Source organism: Typopeltis vanoorti, chromosome 6 (genome assembly GCF_054136105.1).
Source record: "Typopeltis vanoorti isolate ZY-2024b chromosome 6, IOZ_Tvanoo_1.0, whole genome shotgun sequence".
Taxonomy (NCBI): Eukaryota; Metazoa; Arthropoda; class Arachnida; order Uropygi; family Thelyphonidae; genus Typopeltis; species Typopeltis vanoorti.
This window is the reverse complement of record NC_143554.1, coordinates 148368317-148394355: the sequence shown is the minus strand read 5'-3', so window position 1 is coordinate 148394355 and position 26039 is coordinate 148368317. Positions and strand designations below refer to the sequence as shown.

The 26039-nt window shown below is 36.5% G+C and overlaps 1 long non-coding RNA gene across 1 annotated transcript in view; it reads left to right on the top strand.

Moving 5' to 3' along the window:
• The first annotated feature begins 640 nt into the window (after positions 1-640).
• LOC150106071 (uncharacterized) overlaps positions 641-26039 on the top strand; it is a 63045-nt gene continuing 37646 nt past the window's right edge. The window contains exon 1 of the long non-coding RNA XR_016548464.1: positions 641-676. This is a non-coding gene — a long non-coding RNA (uncharacterized LOC150106071). The remainder of the gene's footprint in view (positions 677-26039) is intronic.

The window sequence follows — 26039 nt, the reverse complement described above, 5'->3', positions numbered from 1 at the left end:
GGGTGGAAACAGGCTAGTCGAACTAAAATCCTGAAAAGAAGAATAAAAAGAAAGAAATGATGAGAAATATTTAAGCAGAAGAGATGCCAAAACTCTGTTCTTTCAAGATGATATCCCCTGCCCAATGAAATCACGCAAGGACATGTATTGGCGGTTTTTTAAAACATTAATTCAAACTTAATGATCATTTTAACTGCTCATTGAATTAAGATGAGAATATTACTCTTAACATTAATCATAATAAAGTTATGGTTAAATTGGTATTAATTTTTGCCAGTTATTATTAATATTAAGTTTTTTTTTTCCCTGTTCCTGTGTAGAGATGTTTGCAAACATGAACTTTCATGATACTCTTTGAGATATAGTATTCCGACATTATTTGATTTTTAGTTCAGGGTTTTCCAATGCACATTTGATAATTACTTGAAATGTCTATGTTTTGAAAAAAAAAATCATTCATAAATACATACGTTGCACGATTCTGAAATGTGTTTAATTGAAGGGAAATTCAAGGGAAAAACGTCCAACTAAAGGAACATTTATAAGTCTGGATATCAAAGGACTCCAAAATACCGTTATTCTTTCGAGAAAAAAAATCTAAATTAGGGGCGCTGAATCATAAAAAAAGAAAAAACCGATGTCAAAAATGAAGGCAATAATTGATGCCATAAAAAAGGTAAGCTAAAAAACCGAAAGCTAATAATAAGTGTGTACTTCTGAAATAATTAATGTGAAATGATATTCTTTCAGTTGTAATGTTCCTTCTATAACATTATTTGATTTTTAGTTCAGTGTTTTCAAATGCACAATATTTTATAATTATTAAATGTGTTTATGTTTTTAAAAAATGCATATTCAAAGTGGTGAACACCATTTGAAATGGTGGTCAGTTCAAGAGACCAAGAGACATTTTAAAGTTTGGATATCAAAAGACTGTAATATACCATGCTGCTTTTGTAGAAAGAAAATCTAAATTCTGTCATTTAATCACAGACACACACACACACAAAAAAAAAGAATTTGATTAAACAAATGCAATACTAGATGAGATAAAAAGGATATGCCAAAACTAACAAAAGCTAATAATAAATGTATACTTCTGAAATACTCAAAGAAATCAAAAAAGAGTTAAAAAAGGGTGAGGGAAATATTACTCGGAATACAATCGAATTACAAGAACTACAAACAGCTAAGAAACAAACTTCAAGTGTTGTCATTGCCATCATATACCGGATATATATCATCAGTGGATACAGAGGATACTATGCGAGTATTTTACTTCACGTTCATGTTATTATTCGGTTATTTTTGAGAACTCTTATTGCTACGGCTTCTGTTGATGATAAAGTCACCTTGCTAAATGTCAATGCTGAGAAAGGCCACTCCAAATTACTCTATTCTTCCTCCTCAAAGTCATTCAGTTGTTTCCTGCTGTTTCTATAATCAGATCTCCTCAACTCATCTTTTGAATTCTAGATGGCTTTCTCACTGGGAATGCATGTAATAATAAGGACTTTCATTTTCTCATCTTTTCCCACTTTAACTGATTCGATTTTCGAATAGTACCAACGATTATTTCAAGGACCACGTACGAAAACTATGTCAATATGGGCCATTTAATGAAATCCAACTGTCATTCTTCTACGTGCACACTCTTCGGTAATTATTCCAATGTTTTCATTACTCTGGACTGGCCATGCCTACTGTTAGAAAAAAAAATCTCGAGAATACTCGGGTAGGTATTTAGTGTTGATGTCATTTACCAAAATAGTTATTTTTAAGATATTACTCAAAAACTTTATTTCAGGTCCTACCAGTTTGCTTTGGTTTTGTTCAGTACTTTTATTATCTCGGTCACTTCTCATCATATGACACCTCCAAAAATTCCATGGACTCATTCTGGGAGTCCTTGAACTTCTAATGTTATATATAGCTTTCCTACATTTGTCTCTGTATTTATTATTCTCACACACGTGATAAATGAGTTTTATTGTCTTTCGGTATGTTTTCTTCTTTTCTATGAATGCTGTATTAAATACTTAAGTCCACCATTCTTCAGAGTTTGCAAATGAGTAACCAAGATTTTATTCTTGTTTCAAAATTGTCATTTCTTCTCTAATAATATATTTGTATTTGAACGGGCAGTTGAATTCTGCAAACTGTTCGACATTGATATTTTTCAGCACATTCGCTCGTGTTTTTATTAAAAATATAATATTAATTTTTATCCTAGTCAAAATTAATTAAACAGTTGCATTTAATTCATTGCCATGGTATTTTGAATGACTGCGCGATTATGATGAACTTGACTATTTTTATAAAGGATATTTTTAATTTGCAGTTCACTGAAGCAGTTTAAATACAGATATCAGATTAAATTACATTAACACTGGAATTAGATAATTATTCGATGTTAGTTTCATTATACTTAATATAAGAGAAGTTAATTGCATAAGGATGTGTGTGTGTGGGGGGGGTTATAAGCTGCAATTACTCTGCACTGGGCCAAAGTGCTTTAATTAACATTGTTTGGGACTTACTCGCAAGTTAGGATTCAACTCGATTATTTCTAATGGAAAATCTTGCAACATTCAAACCGCAGCTAATAATTCCAAACTTCCATGCTGGTATGTGATGAAATTTTATATCTTAGATTCTTCTTATTTTTATCAAGGCATTTTAAGTGTCATCCGTGTGCCTGATAGATTTGGTTTGCTCATCGAAGTTTCCATCTACTTTAAGTGGCATTCATATCTAAAGCACATTATCAAAATACTAGCAGTCATTGCCGTGTCTCAGGAATGCATAAAAAAGGGCACATACAGTATATGAATATAGTTTCTTTTTGCAACGTTGACTACTTGCTGAATTTCGTGGCTTCTGAGAGTATTTTGCCTCGGAAAGGAGACTATTTTTGAAGTTATTTAAATAGTTTCAATACTCAATGGAAGATTTTATAAATTGGTGTTATATACAATAACATCCGCCTGCAATACCGATTTAATAAGCATTTGAATTAATTAAAATATTTTAAATATTTTCGTCATTTTTAATTCAAATTTTACTAATGAAAATCACTTGGTCATATCCTGATAATGAAATATATAGTTGAATTTAATACATTTGTATTTTATTTATCTACTTTATATAATTATATTTTATATATTTATAAATAAGCCTCAGGAGCTCACTTTAGTGAGTACGGGAGTCGCAAACCCGAGGTACCTGATGCTGGACCATGCCTAACTTCATGTAATATACATCTGTTATATTATCTGTAGGCTGGTTCCTCCTCTTTCTCCCTTGCTTCTTTCTTTCTTCTCTTCTTGCTCCTTCCCCCGAATGCTATTAGAGTATTCGAGGGGAATCTTTCCTATTTTGCTGTGTCATTTCGTCTTGTGCTAACAGGACATTATTAAACACTGTAACATGATCAGGCCATCAAAAAATGTTCATACCGCATCGTCCGTCGCGCGGGTTACCAAGGGACGCGTTCGGGTTTTAGGCAGAGGGACCCGTTCAAAAATTATGTTACAGTCTCCCTTAGACACCACTCCTCAGCACTCTGCTAGAGGAAACTCCATCAATGGGCCCGCTACCCGTTTGGTGAGGTGTTTAGGGGCAGCGCAAAGAAATGGTTCTGCAAAAGGACGGAAATGGCAACGACAACGGCACCAGACTATGGCTTTAGGCAACTGGAACATCTTCTCTCTGACAGGGAAGGAGTTGGAACTGGTCGAGGAAGTCAAGCACTACCGGCTAGACTTAGTCGGGATTTCGTCGACCAAGAGGAGAGGCTCTGGAACTGTCGACCTGGATAAGGGGTGGAAGCTCTACTACTCTGGCGTGAGCCCGACAGTGTCTGCTCAGGCGGGTGTGGGGATACTCACAAGCCCCCAGCTGTCAGACTGTGTTGCTGAGTGGATCCCCTTTGGGGGACGGGTGCGTGTTAAGGCTTCAGATAAAAAACCATGATTTGGCTGTGGTGCAAGCATATGCACCTAATCTGGGGTCAGAATACTCTGCCTTCCTAGAGGAAGTGGATGCTGCTTTTGACAGGGTGGCAGATATGGAATCAGTCCTGCTAATGGGTGACTTCAATGCACATGTTGGAACAGATGACCAGATATGGAGTGGTGTGGTTGGGAGGAATGGCGCCCCTGACCTTAACGCGAATGGGTTGAAATTATTGGACTTCTGCTGTACTAACAGCTTGTCTATAACGAATACCCTCTTCCAGCACCGAGAAGTCCATACCTGGTACAGGGATACACCAGAACAAAGGTCTCTGATTGACTTCTTTATAGTCTCAGCAGACCTATTTTCCTCGGTGTTGGGCGTTCGTTTGAGAAGAGGGGCAGAACTGTCAACTGACCATCACCTTGTTGTGTGCACTCTACGGCTTCAGAAACCAGATGCAACCGTCAACGCTGGTAGTCCTAAGCAGCTATACCGCGTGAAATGGGAGGCATTGGAAAATGAGGCTGTGAGGAAGAATTTTGCAGATGGCATTTCCTCCAGGTTCAGAGATTCCCAAGTTCCCAAGCATACTGCAGATGTTGAGGAGGAGTGGAAGCTGTTCAGAACAGCTGTCTCTGCCTCTGCACTCTCATGCTGTGGCAGAAAGCGGCTCGGTGTGGCAACGGGCTGTAAGAAAAGGACACCTTGGTGGAACCAAGAAGTCCAAAAAACTGTCCGGGCAAAAAAGGAGTCCTACCTAACATGGCTTAGAGTCAGGTCACCTGAGATGCGTTTGCGGTATGCTGAGGCAGTAAAGACAGCAAAGCAGAAGGCTTGGGAATCTTTTGGAGAAAGATTAGACTCATCCTATGAAAATGCAAACAAAATATTCTGGAAGACCATCCGCCGCATTCGAGGGAGGAAATCATGCACAGCAAGGACAATTAAGGCCTCTGATGGTGCACTTTTAACAACCGAGAAGGATATCCTCCACAGATGGAGGGAATACTTTGAGAGCCTTCTTAACCCGGGTTGCCCAGCAGTTGTGGACAACCAAGAGGTCCAGATCAGAGCAATGACTAGTCTCACAGCAGAAGAGGTCCATTTAGCAATAAAATCGCTTAAATCGGGCAAGGCTGCTGGCGATGATGAAATTCTGCCCGAAATGCTAAAAGCCTTAAATCGAGACGGTGTTCTCCGGCTGACTCGAATGTGTCAGGCTGCTGGGATATCTGGGCGAGCACTAAAGCAATGGCAGACAGGCATAATAATACCAGTCTTTAAGAAGGGAGACTAGAAGGATTGCAGTAACTATCGTGGCAACTCTCTGCTCAGCCTGCCTAGGAAAGTGTATGCTAGGCGCTTGGAAAGACGGTGCAGGAGCATAGTTGAGTCAAAGTTCCAAGAAAAACAATGTGGCTTTCATCCTGGTAGAAGCACATCTGGCCAAATCTTCACTTTAAGGCAAGTCTTTGAGAAATAATCTTGGGAATATGCCAAGAATGTGTACACATATTTTGTGGACTTGGAGAAGGCATATGACTGGGTTCCTCGGGATAAGCTTTGGTAAGTAGTACAGGAGAATGGAGTAGATGGCCAACTATTTGCTTCCATCAAATCCCTGTATGAATGCCCAGAGTTTTGTGTCAGGGTAAACAGCACAAAGTCTGAACCTTTCACAGTCTCCGTTGGCCTCCGCCACGGATGTGTTCTGTCACCCCTCCTTTTCATAATATTTATAGACTAGATTGATAGGCAAAGCCAAGGCAGTGAGTGTGTCAGAATTGGAAGATGTAGCATTGGACGTCTGCCTTTTGCAGATGGCCTACTTCTGCTTAGCTTTTCGACAGATGACCTCCAGCAGACCCTGGATAGATTTGTAGCTGTTTATGCAGACGCCGATATGAAGATCAGTGTGGCCAAAACTGAAACATTTGTGGTCTCAAGACAACCATCCCAGTGCAACCGACTTGTAAGTGGAGTCCCAATGAGGCAGGTGGAGAAGTTTAAATACCTTGGGTCCATATTCACGAATGATGGAAAATGGGACGTAGAGCTAGATACTCGAATTGGCTTAGCAAGCTCAATATTGCGAGAGCTTGGCCGTTCGGTAGTATTGAAGCAGGAGTTAAGCCAGAAGCAAAGCTGGCTGTCTTAGTAGTAGGGGAGGCACTTCTGACAAGATCAAGATCAAGATAAGATAAGGAATCGTGACGTGATTGGTTGATGACGTCATTGTGTGCATGGCTTCATGGGTCTGGAATGTTTGGAATTTCCCTGTGGGCATATGTGTCACTGGCTTCAGCTCTTGTGTTTTGGTTCACGTATGGGATTATGGGTGATGGTAGAGATAAGGATTCGTGTTGTGATTGGTGGTGCAATTCTGACAAGATGAAGATCAAGATAAGATAAGGAATGGTGACGTGGGTGTGTGTTGTTTTCAGATGTAGATAAGTGACGTCATTTTTTATTTGTAAATAAATGTCGTCATTTGTTATTTGTAAATAAGTGACGTTGTTGTTTTGAATGGAAAGGATGATATTAGTGGATAAGAAATCGTGTCGTGATTGGTGCTCACTTCTGACAAGATCAAGATCAAGATAAGATAAGGAATCGTGTCATGGGTGTGTGTTGTTTTCAGATGTAGATAAGTGACGTCATTTGTTAGTTATAAATAAGTGACGTTATTGTTTTGAATGGAAAGGGAAATATATTAGTATATAAGTAATCGTGTTGTCATTGGTGGACACTTCTGACAAGATCAAGATCAAGATAAGATAAGGATCGTGACGTTATGTCTTTGTGGGGTATTTTGGTTTGGCTATGGAATTGTGGGCTATGTTTTGAGATAAGATATCTTTGAATTTTCCCAGGGTGGCACACATCCATCATTGTCGTCTATGGGAATTCTTAGAGTATGTGGTGATGGCGGGTGTGATTAGATTTTTCTGAATAATTAATTGTATACTAGTGTCACTCAAACATACGTTTTTTTTTTATTATTATTTTATTTTATATAGATATTTGTACTAATTTTCCAATACATTTGGGGTATTTGTTTCCTGTTAAAGGGTGGGAATTCTTAGAGTAAGTCGTGATGGCGGCAGTCTTTCGAGCATTTCGGAATAATTAATTATATACTGATGTCACTCAAACACACATACTATTTTTTTTCCATACCTCATCTGTATTTTCTTCTATATTCATATTCTAATCAAGTTCATATTTTATTCATAATTCATTCGGATATTTTGATTTGTCTAAAAGTAAGATCTTAAAATTCAATAAATAAATAAATAAACAAATCGTGTGTGTATTCACGGTTATTGCAAAAGTGTTCTTTTAAGTTTACATATTTATTTCACAGATATTATTTACAATGCAATATGCAGAAATAGGAATTTACACATATCACCAATGCAAATGGCATTTTTCTTGGCGTAACATTTCTTTGAAAAAAAACAAAAAAACTTACATTTCTTTCCAGAATGGGAACATCGTGGTACTATCTAGGTTTTCTGAATATTCCAAATTGTTGATTAACATATATTCACAGAACACAAACACAAATCTGAAAAGCCTTTTCATTATAGGTTACTGTGGCTAACATATATTCACACCACAAAACACACAAAACATAGGAGTTGAATGATATTTCTGTAAATAACCAGAAAAGCTAGTGGACTACTTAATTTACTTTAGTATCCGTTTGGTTCTCTGTATTAATTATTTCCCATGGGTGCCCTTGGTGGGAAAGTCTATGCGCTGTTTTGTTTAGGGTAAGTGTTATTTCCGGTTTTGAATTCTGATTGCTGTTAGAGTATGGAATTCAGACAAGTGAAATTATTATTATTTTTTTTTTCAAATTGATTGGTTATATTCTGTATTTTACTTTTAAAAGTCATTCTAACAGAATAACTGAGTAGAATTAATAAATATATAAAGTATATGTGAATTTTTTTTCCAACACTGAAAATGTCTCATTAAGTCATTTCTTAAACTTGCCCAAGGTTATTGGGAAACTATGCGCCGTTTTGTTTAGGGTAAGTGTTATTTCCGGTTTCGAATTCCGATTGCTGTTAGAGTATGGAATTCAGACAAGTGAAATTTTTATTTATTTATTTTTTTTCAAATTGATTGGTTATTTTCTGTATTTTACTTTTACAGGTCATATTCTAACAGAATAACTGAGCAGAATTAATAAATATATAAAGTATATGAGAATTTATTTTCCAACACTGTATATTTCTCATTAAGTCTTTTCTTATCCGCTCGCCTTTTGTTGTACGTAGGTGCGAAATCGTGTGTTTTGTTTGGAACTCTTGGTTTTCGTTGGGAAATTACCAACTTAACTATTTATTTTACCTTCGATTCCTTGTGCTCTTAACCTATTGCTGTAAGTAGAATTTATTTGTGAATTATTTTCCCACACTGTTAATTTTCATTAACCTTGTTTGTAGATAACTGAGTGACTCATTTCCGATCAGTCGGTCATCGTTCTTTTCTTAGCGTTTACTTCAAAGGTAAAATTTTTCTCAGGGATGTGTATTAGTCAACTTTCTGGTCGGTAGCAAAGGTTCGTAATTTGACCTTGTGTGATCGATGAGAACTAAGTTATTCATTGTCACATGATGTGATTTTTGGTTTTCATTGGTTCTAATTTTTTTATAAATAGACTAAAGGGTCGCTCTTTAGTTCCAATTTGAGTTTCTAGTAGTTACTTTCTAGTAGTATTTGTAACAGTTGTATGCATTCAGAAGATTATTATAGTTTCAAAATGAGTTTTCCTGGAGAAAAGGTAAGTTAATTTTGTCATTTTATAGCAATGTCATATGAATTTTAGTGACTACATTAGCGATTTTGTCTATAAAGTTATAAGGTGGTTTTTGCAATGGAAAATAAAAATCATGTTCATGATATTCATTCTGTTTTGTGTTAAGTGAAATCCCATAAGTCATATATATATATATATATATATATATATATTTTTTTTTTTTTGATTGGGAAAAGATATTGAGTGTAGTTATTTATTAATATTGTATTAGTGAAACCATAGCATAGTGTCGAAATTGCTAATAAGTTATGATGAGTAACATTTAATTTATTTTCTGGTTATTAGGATTTTTTGGGGAAAATTTTTTGAGGGGTGATGTTTAGTAAAAGTGTGTTAGTGAAACTCTTATGTAGTATTGAAATTGCTAAAATCACCTTGAGTTTTTATTTCTAAACGATATTTCTGAAATCTACAAAGTAATTTTTATTATTTTATTATTTTTTTTAATAGCCATCATCTGTTATTCGGTTTATTGATGGTAATGGGAATATATCCAATCATCAACGCACCATTATAGAGGTAGATTTGACTGGAGAAAATGAAGAAATCACAGGACGTGTTATTAATTCTAATATAACAATTGCTGGTGTGGCTGGAGGAAGTCGTGACCCTCCCCAAAATTTATATGATTCACATTCAGTTACTGGATGTTAATCTAAACTCTCTACGTCTACTACTATCGAACCCTTACTCTACAGGGATTTTTATACTGTTTCGGTGGCCCGATCATGTAAATCTATCAAGTATCAAACTCGACAATTGGAGTATCAAGTTCGATTTCGTGATCTGGAACTCTTTTCACCAGAGTGTTTTTTTGATATATTTTGAGATATGCTTAATGAGATCATTCAGCGTTTATTGGGTTCTGGAACTTTTTCTCACGTTCGCTTAGGCGTTAGTGCATCCAGTTTAGAAAGCAACATAAACTTACCGTTCATGTTGCTTTCTGAACTAACTATCCAAAGGATAGTTGATGCTTTTTATGCTGTCGCCCAATCGAAACGTGAGTTTCTTTTGGCAAATGATCTTGTGATTGATGTCGTACCTTCAATATCAGTAACAATGGTGGTGGAAGAAGCAATGTTAAAAGAAGAACGCTGCTTAGCCTGGATGAATTTGTGAAAATAAAAAAAGCTATTGTGGAAATTAACAACAAAGACAATCTTTGCATGGCACGAGCACTTGTTCTGGGTGTTTCTTCACACACTGATGATGTTGCAACATACAGACAAGTGCGTTTAGATTGTAAAAAGTTACAAACAAAGAGGGCTTTAACTCTCCACATAATTGCTGGGGTTCCGCTCATTTCCTGCGATATTCCAGAAGCAGATCTCTTTCAAAAGCATTTGACTCCGGAATACCAAAGCATAATTTTTTCAGCAGATGCTGATTTTTCTGTAGTATTTTGCGGCCCAAATGCAAGTAAACAGATCTGTCTTTTATACCGCAACTCTCATTATGATTTATTGCGTAGTGTGCCAGCTCTGTTTGGGAATAGCTACTATTGCCCCAGTTGCATAAAATCATTCAAAAATTCAATCAAATTGCAAATGCATAGATGCCAAAATGTGTGCATCTACTGTCGCACAAATGCCAGTCATAGTGTGTGGGACCTACTTTTGTGCAAGTCGTGCAATAGATTTTTCTACGGCAACGAATGTCTGAATTTGCACATACAAAATAATATTTGTTCAAAACTCCATCGTTGCGGACAGTGTTTGGCTACTTTCTCTACAGATAAAAGCCACATCTGTCCACGTGAAAATTTCTGCACACACTGCAAATTAGTTCACCCAAAACAGAAATGCTTTGTGAAGAAATCGGAGGTCTCAAATAAACAAGTTTCTATAGTTTTTTTTTGACACAGAAACTATAGCTAAAAATCATCGTCATGTACCAGTATTATGAATAGCTGATTTCGGTAGTCACGAACACGAGTTCTGGGGTGAAAACTGTGTGGGTCAATTCCTAGACGAGCTGTTTTCTGTTAAGAATATTATGAAAAGAGATCGAGATGGTAAGATCCTTCAGACTGTCAAACCAAAATACGAAAATGTTCGTGTGATTGCACACAATTTTCGTGGTTTTGACGTGTATTTTATTTTGGAATATCTTTTTTCAAAAAATTTTCAACCCCGTGTAGTGTTTGATGGATCAAAGATACTTGCTATCTATTATGACCCTTTACACATCATATTTCTTGATAGTTTTTCCTACATTAGTGTCACTCTTAGGAAACTACCAGCCATGTTCGATCTCCCAGAAGTTCATAAGGGTTTCTTTCCTCATAAGTTTCACACATCCGATTCTCTGGATTATCGCGGAGTCATCCCCGAAAAATCATATTTCCAGCCGGAATTTATGAATAAAGAAACTCGTACAGAGTTCGAGACTTGGTACGAAAATCGGCTAGACACTGAATACTGTCTGAAAGCGGAACTTTTAGCTTATATGGAAGATGACGTGCATGTTTTGCGTGATAGTTGCAACACTTTTTGCACTCTCTTCATACAGCTCACACAGATTGATCCCTTTCTCCATGACATTACAATTGCAGGAGTATGTTTGAGAGTATTTCTCCAAAACTTTTTGAAACCTAACACATTGGCCATACTTCCTGCTCGTGGTTACATAGGGGCAAATGTGCAAAGTCGAAAGGCTTTGGCTCAGCTCAAATGGCAAGAACAACAGAACAACATAACCATACAACATGCACGTTCTGTGGGGGGAGAAGTCCGCATCGGACCTTATTTTGTCGATGGGAAATGTGGAAGCTTAATTTATGAATATTACGGCTGCCTCTTCCATGGTTGTCAATTTTGTTATAGACCAAGTACATTCCAACCATACAGAAACACTGACATGATTTCCCTTTTTGAGCAAACGAAGGATCGGGAAAACTACTTTCATAGCCAAGGATTCGACGTTATCTCAATTTGGGAATGTCAGTTTAATGCAGAAATTTCTGAAAACACAGCCTTGAAAACCTTTATTGCTGCTCTTAATATTCCAGATCCCATATTACCTCGTAGTGCTCTACATGGTGGCAGAACCGACTGCTACAAAATGTATCACAAAATTCAGTCAGAAGGGGAGGTTATTCGCTATTTGGATTTCAATAGCCTTTATCCATGGGTAATGAAATACCAGGTATTCCCTATGGGGCATCCCGAAGTTATTATCGATAATTTCGATTATTCTCCTGGGGTATACTATGGTATTTGCCATGCAAAAGTGGAAGCACCTACCGATCTCTTTTTACCGGTTTTGCCCATCACAGTTAACGAAAAATTAATCTTCCCCCTGTGTGGAAAGTGTGCTTCCGAAATGGCCCCATTGTGCTCTCATGCGGACCGATCATTTACAGGTTATTGGTGCACTCCAGAATTAGATTTAGCACGTTCTCGGGGTTATAAAGTTATTGAATTTTATGAGGTGTGGCATTTTTCTCAAAAATTTGAAGGGGAAGAAAACTTCTTTGCTCACTATATTGATACCTTTCTGAAGCTGAAACAGGAAGCATCTGGATGGCCTGAAGGTCAAAACCGACAGGCTTATCTGGACTAGTTTTTACTAAGGGAAGGTGTTATGTTAAATAGTGAACACATCAGTAAAAACCCTGGTAAACGTTCACATGCTAAGCTTTGTTTGAATTCTCTATGGGGAAGGCTTGGCATGAGAATGTTAAGAACTCAGACCCAGGTGATTTCCTCTTATGAAGACCTCGTAGAACTTTTTTTAGATAACAGTAAAGTTATCCAAGATGCCAGGTTAGTTTCAGAAGAGCAGATGATGGTTGCCTACTCGACTGTTGAAGGCACTGAGCCTGAAAATAGGAAAGGGAATGCTGTCATCTCCTCATTTGTAGCTGCCTACGCTAGGATAAAGTTATACGAGGTCATGGAACCTTTACAAAGACGGCTTTTATACACAGATACTGATTCTGTCATTTTCATTGAAAAACTGGGAGATTACTCACCGTCCATTGGTCACTACCTTGGGGAGCTAGGTGACGAACTCGACGGTGACTTTATTGTTGAGTTTGTTACCACAGGCCCCAAATCTTATTCCTACAGAACGCAGGGGGGGGTAAGATTGTGACCAAATGCAAAGGCTTTACTTTAAATTCTCGCGCGGCCACTGAGATTAATCTGGAATCTATGATTGTAGCAGTAAGGGGTGAGCCACAAAACATCCAAATTCCTGTACCATTTTCTGTCCACAGAGACAAATAGAGCTGTCAACTCAAAACGACCTCCGTAACAAAAAGATTTGGATACACTTTTGCAAAGCGCATAGTGTCAACAGACACATTCACTTTTCCCTATGGGTATTTTAAAGGATAATTCCTTACACTCACATATCCCATAAGCAAAAGATGCCATCTATGAGACAGAAAACTAAACAACATTCTACCTGGTAGGTAAAAATCCATGGTTGTTTCCCAACACGATAATTTGCAGTGTCGCCCTTCTATTGTACATTTTTTACATCAATGTTATTGTTACTATTATTCCATAATAGCTTTTTTTTTTTCTTAGAATTAAAAAAGAAAATTCGTCTTGGCATGATTACATGCTGACTGTGATAAAAAAAAAATGTTGAGAAGGAGATTTTTTTGATATTAAAACAAATATCTATTGTTTTTACATGATCTCTGATTGTATAAAAACAATCACAGTCTTATTATGTTATCATTTTCAATATGTTCATACATCCATTTACATGTATAATTTCGGGAGCTACTCATTCAGGAAAAACAACATTCGTGTTGTCTCTCATAGAACATTGTAATCAACTAATCAAACCACTACCGGAACGAATCGTTTACTGTTACAGTGAAAATCAAGATAAATTTAAAAAATTTACCAATATAGAATTCGTGAATGGTTTGAAGTTACCTGAATTTGATTCTAATGTGAGAAATTTACTCATAATCGATGATTTGGTTCACCAGGCTAAGGACAGCACGGAAATAGCTGATGTATTCATAAAAGATTCACATCACCGTAACCTTAGTGTCATTCTACTGACACAAAATTTATTCTGTAAAGGTACACATTTTCGTACAATTTCTCTCAATAGTCATTATGTTATTGCTTTTAAAAATCCCCGAGACTCTTTGCAGTTTTCTCATTTAGCTTCCCAAGTATTTCCAGGACAAACGAACGTGTTAGTTCAGATTTATAAAGATGCAACACGCGAACCCCACTCATATTTAGTTTTAGACTTTAGACAGGAAACACCTGATATTTTACGCTTGAGGTCACGGATTTTGTCAGGAGAAGAACCCAATACAGTGTTTATCCCTGAATGGCTGATAGACTCAAACGCTATGAATATCTCATCAAGTACGTATCTCATTCCTCTCCCAAACAAGCAAATGATGCTTTAAAACATTGCACCTCCAGCCAAATCACCACACTCTGTGAAATCTGCAAATGTTTAATGTGGAAATATTCCAATAAAACATAATCAGAAGTCACGCCTACGAAGGAAAAAAAAAATATAAGAGCACTAAGTAACAAATCGCTTCCCTTCATAACCAGAAGAAAACTGGTTTTACAGCACGGAGGAGCACTGTTCCCATTATTAGGCAGTATCATTGTTCCTTTATTGACTTCACTTATTAGAAAATGAATATGTTTAAAAAATTTACGCTTCTCCAATCACCAGAGGAGCGTCAATTGTACACACTCGATGACGAAATGAGTGCCATTTTAAAAATAAGAAATAAGCATGCAGATGAAAAAGTAAAAGCATATTTAAATGTTCTGCAAAAGTATTTAGGGTTGAAAAACCAATTGACTCTCACAGAAGGAGAGCAACAGGAACATAGAATACCACGTCCAGAACCTTTACTGAACAAACCAAATACCCAGAACCATTCCCATCAACCATCAACATCAGCCACTCCCAGTGAAGAAAATGCTTCCACTCCAATCCCTCCCCGCAAGAGAGCTCGAAGAAGGAGTACCAAATTCATCTCTCTATCTCCCCGAAAGCTGCGTGGGAATAAGAAACTTGTTTGGAAAAAATGGTAAGTGAAAAACAATTTTTTTTTTTTAAATTATTTTTTATTTTCAGTAAATGATCTGTAACAGCATTAGTTACTACAATATCATTTAACCATAAATCCTTAGAATAACATTTGTTAATAATATTTTGCAAAGAAAGACCACGACATCTCGATATTAAACAATATACACAGTGCAAACCACACGCGACAGATTCCTTAGCTAGTACAGCTACAGAATTGCAATGCCATTTATTAGTGTAAATATTCAGAAAGTTAGCAACATCGTTTTCGGGTGGACGACCGAAGCTATCGAAAAAATCACCGTGTTTGTCTTTAATATAGATAGCTTGCCAATGTTGTCCTGGCAACCAGATCGGATCTGTTTTCACGACGAACATCGACTGTTGTTTTCTGATCGGATATAGTGGCAATTCATCACGAGCACAAACTCCTAAACCCACTTTTCTTGTCGTGCGTTCTAACTCTAGTATGCTTACTAATTGTTCAGTGGTCATAGTCCAGTAACACAGAACGATCCTTTGTTACGGATAACGTACACTTAAATTCTGCATAAAGAACCACTGTAATGTTTTCAGGAAGAGGTTGAGCAAATTTAACTTCGAGTCGCACACTTCCTCTTCTTAACAGGCTGACATGGGGGGCAACGGCATTTTGATCTGGCGATAAGTCAAATCCATAGAGAACGTTTCCCTTTACGTATTCTTCATAAGAAATGTCATTACCACAGTCTCTGTTCCATTTACCTAGTGATGTGAACAGTGACATGTAACATCTGCTGTAATGCCTTTCTTTGAAGTTCGGAGTCAAAGGTTGTGAGGGATACTGAATACCGTCAGCGCTCACTACAAGAAAATTCAGATTGAAATGATGAAAATTAAATGGATTTCTGTTGAAAGTTCCATTAAAACCATCACTAGCGACCAGTCCAATAATTAATCTAGATGGTATTTCACCTAGATACAGATTGTCTCGTGTGGCATCTGACATACCCTTGGGAATTGAAAAATAAGACACTTGCACACGATTGATGGGGTATATCATGTTTGACTTGTCTAACACAGACAGGTGAGCCAGTTGAATCTTTGAATTTATTTTGACTTTGCGGACAAAAAGTGTAGACTCTTCAATTTGCAATTTAGCCTTAGAATCAGCATTTGCAGTCAGTAAACAAAATTCGGGAGAACTGCGAACCATACGAACACGAACAGTAACATTATTGATCAAGTACCGGTCTTGATGCATGATGTCAGCGTGTATTCGCCCAAGCATCTCGACACTTTTTGATTGGTTAATTCGAGCTTGTCGTCTACGCATCCCACATTCACTTTTGGTAAACATATCACTAACATTAGCCACATCATCTTTAACAAATAGTTCATTTGTGAGTTGACTGTTTTTAGCATCTCTGTCATAATTTAGTAGGTTTTCAATATAAGCCCTATAAGGATACGTGTCTGATACCACATTCACTAGTTTATCTTGGAGAAAAACGTCAATTTGACTGAACAGGGAATGGAAAAAATTATTCACAACACCAACTGAAGAATCGTCGATAGGTTTATTATCATTGTCGGTGATGCGCACACGAACACGTAGGTATGAGTTTCCCAAATCCAAGTATTCTTCGGATGTACCTGGTATGCAAAATTCCACAGGACCTCCACTGTCAGTACTGGATATTGGTTGGTAGGTAACATAAGAACTTCTTTCCACACACATGTTGACACGAGAATGGGAAAAAAGATCTAATTCTGACATCATATCCTCAGCAAAAGATGTCATCTCGCTTGCGTTTTTTAGTATTCGTTTTTTTCTTCTTGCTTCCTTGACCTCTCTGAAGTAATCGACTCTGAGCCTTTTCAGCAATGGTTTCCCCAGCTTCTGATGCTCTGTTTATAAAGGCTCGACGTACAGGTACCCCTTCCAAGACATCTCCTATCATATGCTGACCGGCGTTTGAGGCTTGACGACCGACAAATTGAGCTGCAGGTTTTAAAAGTGGACTTAGAAAGGAGAAGGCACTTCTGAAATTGCTACCTAATCCGTACCCACGTTGTATTGGGGGGCCCGTAAACATTTGAGCCGAACCTGCCTACAATGTGTAATATCTGAGATAATCAGTCATCCTTCACTTGTCGCAACTGTAATTTAACTATTGTCTTGCCACCACGAAAGTGGAACAACTCGCCGCTGTCAGAACGAATTTCAATGCTAATTGACTGAAATGTTTGTTTTCGTAACGGATAATAATCAGGTTGAGCAAAAACGAAGGAACACTTGGTGCTGCACTGAACAACTCGTAACAATGGTGCACATGTATCACCAACTATCTGTTCTTGGATTAAATCAGAATAAACAAGATATGCGGCTACACCCCTCTTTATATCAATTGGATATTTCCCTGTGATTGTAACTTTCAGTTTAACACCAATCTGATTAAAACCCAGTAGAAGCCCCAAACCCGAGGCCTCCTTGGGAAACAACAGGTTGTAATCTTTTGGAACTGTCAGAGAAATAGTGTTGTTTGGGTTCTTTTTTCCAGTAATCACAGAACTCACATCAAACACTGCTTGAAGAAGTTCAGAGGGTGAATTGTAACTGCCATGGGGAATCTTGTACACTTTGTAAAATCCTTCTTTAGACTTTTCGAAAACTTTATTTCCTGCGATGTTGTTGTTCTTGATATTGTTGACTCCTCCACCAATTGCACGTATCATATGAAACTCATCGTAACCGGAATCTATGTTATTAAATTCTCCCGGAAGATGAATTTCGGCAAGAGCAACTTCCCATTTACCTTTAAGTCTTATCTCGTGTGGTAATTCCACTTGAAATTTCATTTGCGTGTTTGTAGGAAACATTTTCATACTGGCATTACTGGGAAGGGTTAAGTAAAACATCTTCGCTACGAACCCAAGAATTATGCGATGAGGGATAACCGAGCCACTTACAAAAATACTGAAGCTTTCCTTTCTGTTTGCGCTGCTTAAGTACTTGTTCGATTAGATACACGTCTTCCGGAAGTTCATTGGGTATGTTAGCCTTTTGCAGTTGAGCTTCGTAGAAACTTCCCTCCACTATCTCTCCGTCCCGACTGCGAACTCTATATTCTACAGGGTTTCTATTAATAACCTGAGCAATAGTGAACATTTCTCGTGTCCAGTTACCCCAATACCCTTTTCTAAATTTGTAGGTATCATCACTTAAAACCACACTATCACCTACTTGAAATTTTGGTTTGGTAGTCTCCTCTTGGGTTCCGTACAAATATTTCCAAACACGATCCTCGTTGTGAAGGTTAACTTGCGAAGGAGCCATACCGATAGTGCAGTGTGGTGTGAGGTTATAAGTATGTACAAGGGTCGGCAAAACTTTTGTATAACTTTTACTTTTAGTATACGTCATCCATTTGTAGATCTTTGTTTTCAATGTTCTGATAAATCTTTCTGCTATGGGTGCTTTCATTTCACTCCTGGTCGTGTAGAAATGAATATTATGGTTTTTAAACATTGTACGAACTTTTTTGTTGCAAAACTCTTTTCCTTGATCAGTGTTTATGTAACATGGCACTTCCTCTTTAAAAATAGACTCGAAAGCATTAACAACATCGTCTGCTGATTTCTTCTTCAGTGTTCGAACCCACGCAAATCGGGAAAAACAATCAATGCATACAAGAAGGAAACACACACCCCCATTCTCTTTTGCAAGGGATGACATATCTGCCAAATCACATTGAAAAGTGTGTAAAAGTGTCAGGACTTTGATTTGATTGCGTTTAAACTTTCTTCTAATGGGTTTATGTCTCACATAAGTAGGTTGTGTTGCTGACCAACTTTTCACGGTTTCATGTAACAAATTTGTACGTTTCTGTAAAGCTTTGATACTTCCAAAACTAACTACTGTATTAGGATTATAGTAATCTGCTAACTTTTCCATTACTATCAATGATTTTTTTTTCTTTGCAGGTGAAAATCAAGAACTATCGCAAAAGTGCCAGATACTTGCTTTCATAGCAGTACTGGTAATATTAGTGACAGCTGAAATTGCCATAGTCATCTGGGAAGCAGTATCAAAATCAGGCAATCAAACATGTCTCATCAAAGAAATGTTACGCCAAGAAAAACACCATTTGCATTGGTGATATATGTAAATTCAATTCCTATTTCTTGCATATTGCAATGTAAGTAATATCTCTTAAATAAATATGTAAACTTAAAAGAACAAACAGTGTCTTTGATTTGTTATGTATGTATGCTTAAGTAAGAACACTTTTGAAATAACCGTGAATACACACACGATTTGTTTATTTATTTATTTATTTATTTATTGAACTTTAAGATCTTACTTTTAGACAAATCAAAAATCCGGATGAATTATGAATAAAATATGAACTTGATTAGAATATGAATATAGAAGAAAATACAGATGAGGTATGGAAAAAAAAAGTATGTGTGTTTGAGTGACATCAGTATATAATTAATTATTTCAAAATGCTCGAAAGACTGCCGCCATCACGACTTACTCTAAGAATTCCCACCCTTTAACAGGAAACAAATACCCCAAATGTATTGGAAAATTAGTACAAATATCTATATAAAATAAAATAATAATAAAAAAAAACCGTATGTTTGAGTGACACTAGTATATAATTAATTATTCAGAAAAATCTAATCACACCCGCCATCACCACATACTCTAAGAATTCCCATAGACGACAATGACGGATGTGTGCCACCCTGGGAAAATTCAAAGATATCTTATCTCAAAACATAGCCCACAATTCCATAGCCAAACCAAAATACCACACAAAGACATAACGTCACGATCCTTATCTTATCTTGATCTTGATCTTGTCAGAAGTGTCCACCAATGACAACACGATTACTTATATACTAATATATTTCCCTTTTCATTCAAAACAATAACGTCACTTATTTATAACTAACAAATGACGTCTCTTATCTACATCTGAAAACAACACACACCCATGACACGATTCCTTATCTTATCTTGATCTTGATCTTGTCAGAAGTGAGCACCAATCACGACACGATTTCTTATCCACTAATATCATCCTTTCCATTCAAAACAACAACGTCACTTATTTACAAATAACAAATGACGACATTTATTTACAAATAAAAAATGACGTCACTTATCTACATCTGAAAACAACACACACCCACGTCACCATTCCTTATCTTATCTTGATCTTCATCTTGTCAGAATTGCACCACCAATCACAACACGAATCCTTATCTCTACCATCACCCATAATCCCATACGCGAACCAAAACACAAGAGCTGAAGCCAGTGACACATATGCCCACAGGGAAATTCCAAACATTCCAGACCCATGAAGCCATGCACACAATGACGTCATCAACCAATCACGTCACGATTCCTTATCTTATCTTGATCTTGATCTTGTCAGAAGTGCCTCCCCTACTACTTGTCTTGAATATAGTGTATGTGCCCATCCTCACCAATGATCATGAGATTTGGGTAATGACCGAAAGAATGCGGACACGAATCCAAGCGGCTGAAATGAGGTTCCTTCGATCGGTTGCGGTGCTGACAAGACTCGACAGATTCAGAAGATCTGTAATTCGGGAAACCCTCAATACTCCACCGCTGCTTCTCCGTGTTGAGAGATCACAGTTACGTTGGTTAGGGTACCTGGTCAGAATGTCACAAGAGAGGCTTCCTCAGCAGGCCCTCTTTGCCAAGCCAGAGGGTGGGAGGCCATGTGTAAGGCCAAAGACTTGCTGGATGGATTATATCCAAAACCGTGGGTGGACACGTTTGGGAAACCCACCAGAACACCTGAGCTTGGTGGCAGAGGATCATGACCATTGGAAGTTCCTCTTGCAGCTCTTGTATGTATGTATGTATGTATGTATGTATACATGTGATTAAAAGAAAGTTAACTTTGTTAATCTCAGTGTTTTTTCACTAAATTGTGCTGATGACACTGTTTTCTAAATGAACTGCCAACCTTCAAAACAAATTCTGTTGATAAATGATTATCACTGAAACTCTACTGATGAAGGAGGCAGAGAGAAAATATCTTCTTGACGTTCACATAATATAAATAGATTTGAATTATCAGGAAGCAGATTATTATTGAAGGAAAGTACGCATGGTTTTAGAACATTGCTTATTTACGGAAGTACAATGATAACTACTGTATATGATTATACAACCATGTTTTGGATTTGAATTAGTTTTATTGTAAAATCCATATTTGCTTACATTAATATCAGCTTTGCTGAAAATCGCTTGGCAATAAGGACAAGTCAAGTGCAGCTCAGGACATCTTTGGGGTAAGTGCTTTGCAAAATTTTTACGGTGAAGTCCAATCTGACAATGTGAACAACGAATCTCAGACATGTCGCAAGTATACTTGTGTGCCTACGAAAGAATGGAAGAAAGTAGAAGTGAATTAAAATATACAGCATATAATACACATATTAAATTCATACTCGTTTCGTAGTTAAATTTTATCACTTATATTATATCTCTAAGGAAATACGAAACATATAACCACACAAGTTTAATCCCTTCTTGTATTTTAATTCTTACATTAATACGCATTTAAATATTAATTGAAGATAAAGAACTAGTTTCTCTAGAGGTGAAAAAAAAATGTCATCACTGTCATCACCGGTATCATAATCTCCTTTTCTCGAGGATAATGCCAAACAGAATCGATTTTGTCAATAGTGTGAAGGTTGTTGTCATTTTAAATAAAAATACGCCTCATTTCATCCACGGAAATAATGTATTATACGTTTACGAACTTCCGCTTATAGGAGTCATAAAAAAACACCCTACAGGAGAAGTTTGCATAACACACATATATGCACACAAAGAGAGAGATAGAGAGAGAGAGAGAGAGAATATGTTGAAAAAAGGAATCTGGAGCTTATGTCTTTGATGAATACTTTGTTTTCCTAAACCTCGTCATACAAAAGTTTTTATATATGTTTTTATTTCTATAACTTCCTTACTCCAATATCTACTTTTGGAATTCTTTTTCTGCAGAATAGACATGTTACAGTAGTTTTGGAATAACACTGCATCTTTATGTGACCATTCGATGTGGTACGAGTCAACTCTGTATTGAACTGATGGCAAGTTACCTCATCAAGGACACACTGATTATTGGGTCCTGTGAAAATTATTGAATATTTTTGAATTAAAGAAATATTTTTTGAAAAAGTAATGTTTTTTAAAGTAATGAGATGCATTTCTTACTGCATGATGACACTAGTAAATGAACTACACAGATCGCAGCCTTTCGTCCTTGTTTCACAGTCTCTAACTTTTAAATATGACATACTCAGAATTAAAAAGTGAATAAAAAAAGAATCTGAGATTCAAAGATCTATGAATGCTTTTAAATAAGAGCTAATAAATGACCAGAATAATTAACAAGATTCTCAAGAGAAAAAAAAACCACCCACCATTACTTCTCCTGTTAGAAACACTGCAGCTAAACGCCATAACTTATATAGTTCTTTTATTATTATTATTATTATATTTTTATTTTTATCGGCCTTGAAACGGAAACCAAAATCAATGTCTCATGTGCTTTAAGTGCTTTCCGATTGCAGATCCTAATCATATCTGTGATGATTTTACAGATTAAACTATTTACCGAACTATTTATCAGACTGCAGCAGTTCTCTTTCTCTGTTGACGGAAACCGAAATTAAAATCTCAAAATATATTTCATTCTCAAAAGGTTTTGATATAAAAGTTACATTTTCTAAAATAATTTATTTTATTTATTAAATTTCCAAATCTGCAGCTACGTGTTAAAGCTTAATGCCTCCATAGAGTTACAGTTAAGAAAGCAAAGCATGGGGCGCTAGGTCCTTCTATTCAAGACTTAGGTTCGATGCTCGTCGTAATGAGAGGAATCCTCGTATCGACCTTTTCTTCCGAAATGCGTCTGTTTTTTTAATCCAGTACACAAGTAAATCAGCAGGATTACACACACACACACACACACACACACACACACACACACACACACACACACACACACACACACACACACACACACACACACACACACACACACACACACACACACACACACACACACACACACACACACACACACACACACACACACACACACACACACACACACACACACACACACACACACACACACACACTTTGTTGCAATAACTCAGCTCTGGTTAATAGGACTTTAATAACATTTTTTTGGACTTAGCAAGAAAAGCAATGTCTCTGTGTACTTACTCTTGAATTTAACTTGATCCTGTCGAATGAAAAATCCTCCAAAATTCAAACCGAAACTACTAATTCCAAACTTTCTTCGTGGGATGTAATGAAATTTTATATCTTAGATTTCTTCTTATTTTTATCAAGACATTTTAAGTGCCACCCGTGTTCCTGATAGTTTGTTATTTGCTCTTGGAAATGCTATCTACTCTAATCCAAAGTTCGCGACTTATTTACTTTACATAAAGAAGCATTTAAAATTGAAGGCGTTGTCAGTTAAGTGGCCTTGATATCTAAAGTACATTATCAAAGTACTAGTAGTCCTTTTTGTATTTCAGGAAAGGATAAGAAAAGGTCACACGCATGAATATAGATTCTTCGCAATGTTGATTATTTATTGAATTTCATGGCTTCTGAGATTGTTTTCCCTGTGGAAAGGAGGTTAGTTTTGACTTTAGTTAAATAGTTAAATAAATAGTTAAATAGTTTAACTTTAGTTTTAATACTCAGTGGAAGATGTTATAAATTGGTGTTATATACAATAGCATCCACCTGCAATTAGTAGCAATATATTTAATAAGCATTTAAATAATTAAAATATTTTAAAATTTTCATAATTTTATAATTCGAATTTTATAGATGAAAATTACTGGGAAAATACCGATAATGAAAGATGTAGTTGAAGTTTGTATATTTATATTTTATTTAGCTGTTTATTTATTTTATTCCACTAATGACTGTTATTCTTTTTATATCGAGACATACAGGGTGTTCGGGATAAATTTGACAGTTTCGTAAGGAAAAAGAAAATCTTCTTTGTATCTATTAAATTTAATGAATTGACAAAAAAACATTACAGGCAGAGTTAATTACAATACTATCAACAAGATTTACTCAAAATAACCACCATTAGCATCGATCACAGCTTCAATTCTGCTTCGGAACCTCGAACAAGCTGATGCTACAGTCTCCCTGGGAAGGGCCGCAAAAACTGTTTTAATTTTATCCATTAACTGGGCTTTTGTATTACTGGAAGTGCGATTGGTGTCTTTTTCAACTGCGCCCCATACAAAATAATCCATGGGGTTAAGGTCTGGGGAGTTTGGAGGCCAAACATTTGGACTGGTGAAGTCGTAGAAATTTTCAGACAACCATTTTTGACTTTTCCCAGAGGTGTGGCAAGGGGCCGAATCCTGCTGCCATACATACGGCCTACCATTGGCTACCCTTGTTATCCAGGGCTTGACTACAGTTAGCAACTCCACGAACAAAGCCCGAATTCCAATGCCAGGGTTCTTCAACACCTGTTCCTGCAGATTTGCGAGGAATTCTGCTGTACGAACGCAATCAGATCGTCTGCTAGGGATCTTTCTTCTTGCTACATCCTCGTAGTCACCATTGCAAGTCTCTAGTTCATGCCTGATTGTTTTTACTGTATTCAGGGAGCATTGGGCAGCAGTCGTAATATCCTTATTTTGATGGCGGGCACGAATCATCATGATACAAGTTATTCTCTTCCATGATTCAGGTGGGTTCCAGCTATCCATCCTTTCTGACATCTTGTATATGAATGAAGAAGGGTCCAAACTTTTAAATGAAGAGAAGTGTGTGTTAATACATGTAACTTACGGAAAAATATAATTAATTATAAATATGTCAAATTTATCCCGAACACCCTGTATATTATATTATGGTCGTGTTAATGGTAGGGAAATTTAGTAAACTTATTCTAACGTGCATTCGTTGGTAGGATTGGAAAATCAGTTCAGGTCAGTAGAGATTTATGATTGGATAATCAGGAATCTCTGTTCCACACATCAAATATGGACCTTTTTCAATCCATTTCAAGCCTCCGATAAATAAACGGAAACTCTATCCTGCCCCCTCGGTTTTAATTTTGCATTCACCAACTGTACATAAATTCATCGGCTGTACAGTCAGTTGGTTTAGAACATGTAAATGCAAATATTTCTGCCCATCCTTTCCCTCTCTCAAAGCAATATTTAATTAAATTAAACATCTTCAGTTGCACAAAGTACGTGCTCACAGCAATTTATAATTATATGAAGTAATACTATGGTATTACTGAAGTTTTATTTGGCTTGTTTTGTGGATAATGTGGGATGATATAATCGTAACATCGTATTATCGACTGGTCTTTAAACAACACCAGCGAAGTATAATGATTTGGCTGTAGCTCAGTGGTAGAGATAATGGTAAAACATTCGACTGCAGTTTGGGAGATCCTCGGTTCAAGCGCTCCCTGTGTGTTTGCTTTTGTTTCATTTCATATAGTCCGGAGGGTTTTGTTTCCGCACGATCCCTGAATAAAATTATAAAATATTGCAATAAAAAGTATAATATATTACTTTACTTTTTTCATTAAGCACTTTTTTTAACACAAAATTCGATAAAGTTAAATGATGATGCTAGCAACATCTGTATCTGTCAATAAAAACAATGTGTTAGCAATAAATTAGTAATATAACAATGTGTTAGCAATAACCAATGATTTAATAATAAAAAAAGGATATAAAATATCTCTGGTGTTTGTATGTGAGACAATGTAACTCATCATTAGTTGTTATAAATAATTCTCTATCGTGAAATCATGCAAATCGAAACTGCATCTTTTCATCCAAGAACCTAAAATGACCTTTTTTGAAACGAAGCTGTAGATGCGTTGTTTTGTATAATCGAAATGCCTCCGTTAATGACATATCTCGTTAACAGGACAAAATTGGGGTAAGAATTTTCAAACACATTATTTATTCTTCCTTTCCTTCCTTCCTTCATTTAATTTCATAAACATAAACATTTAATTTCTAAAAGAATAGGCGATATTTTTCCTGAAGACAACTTTTTACGTTTGGTTATATAATCATGTCAGTAGTATAGGTGGCGGTTTGAACAAGATCAAGATCAAGATAAGAGAAGGAATCG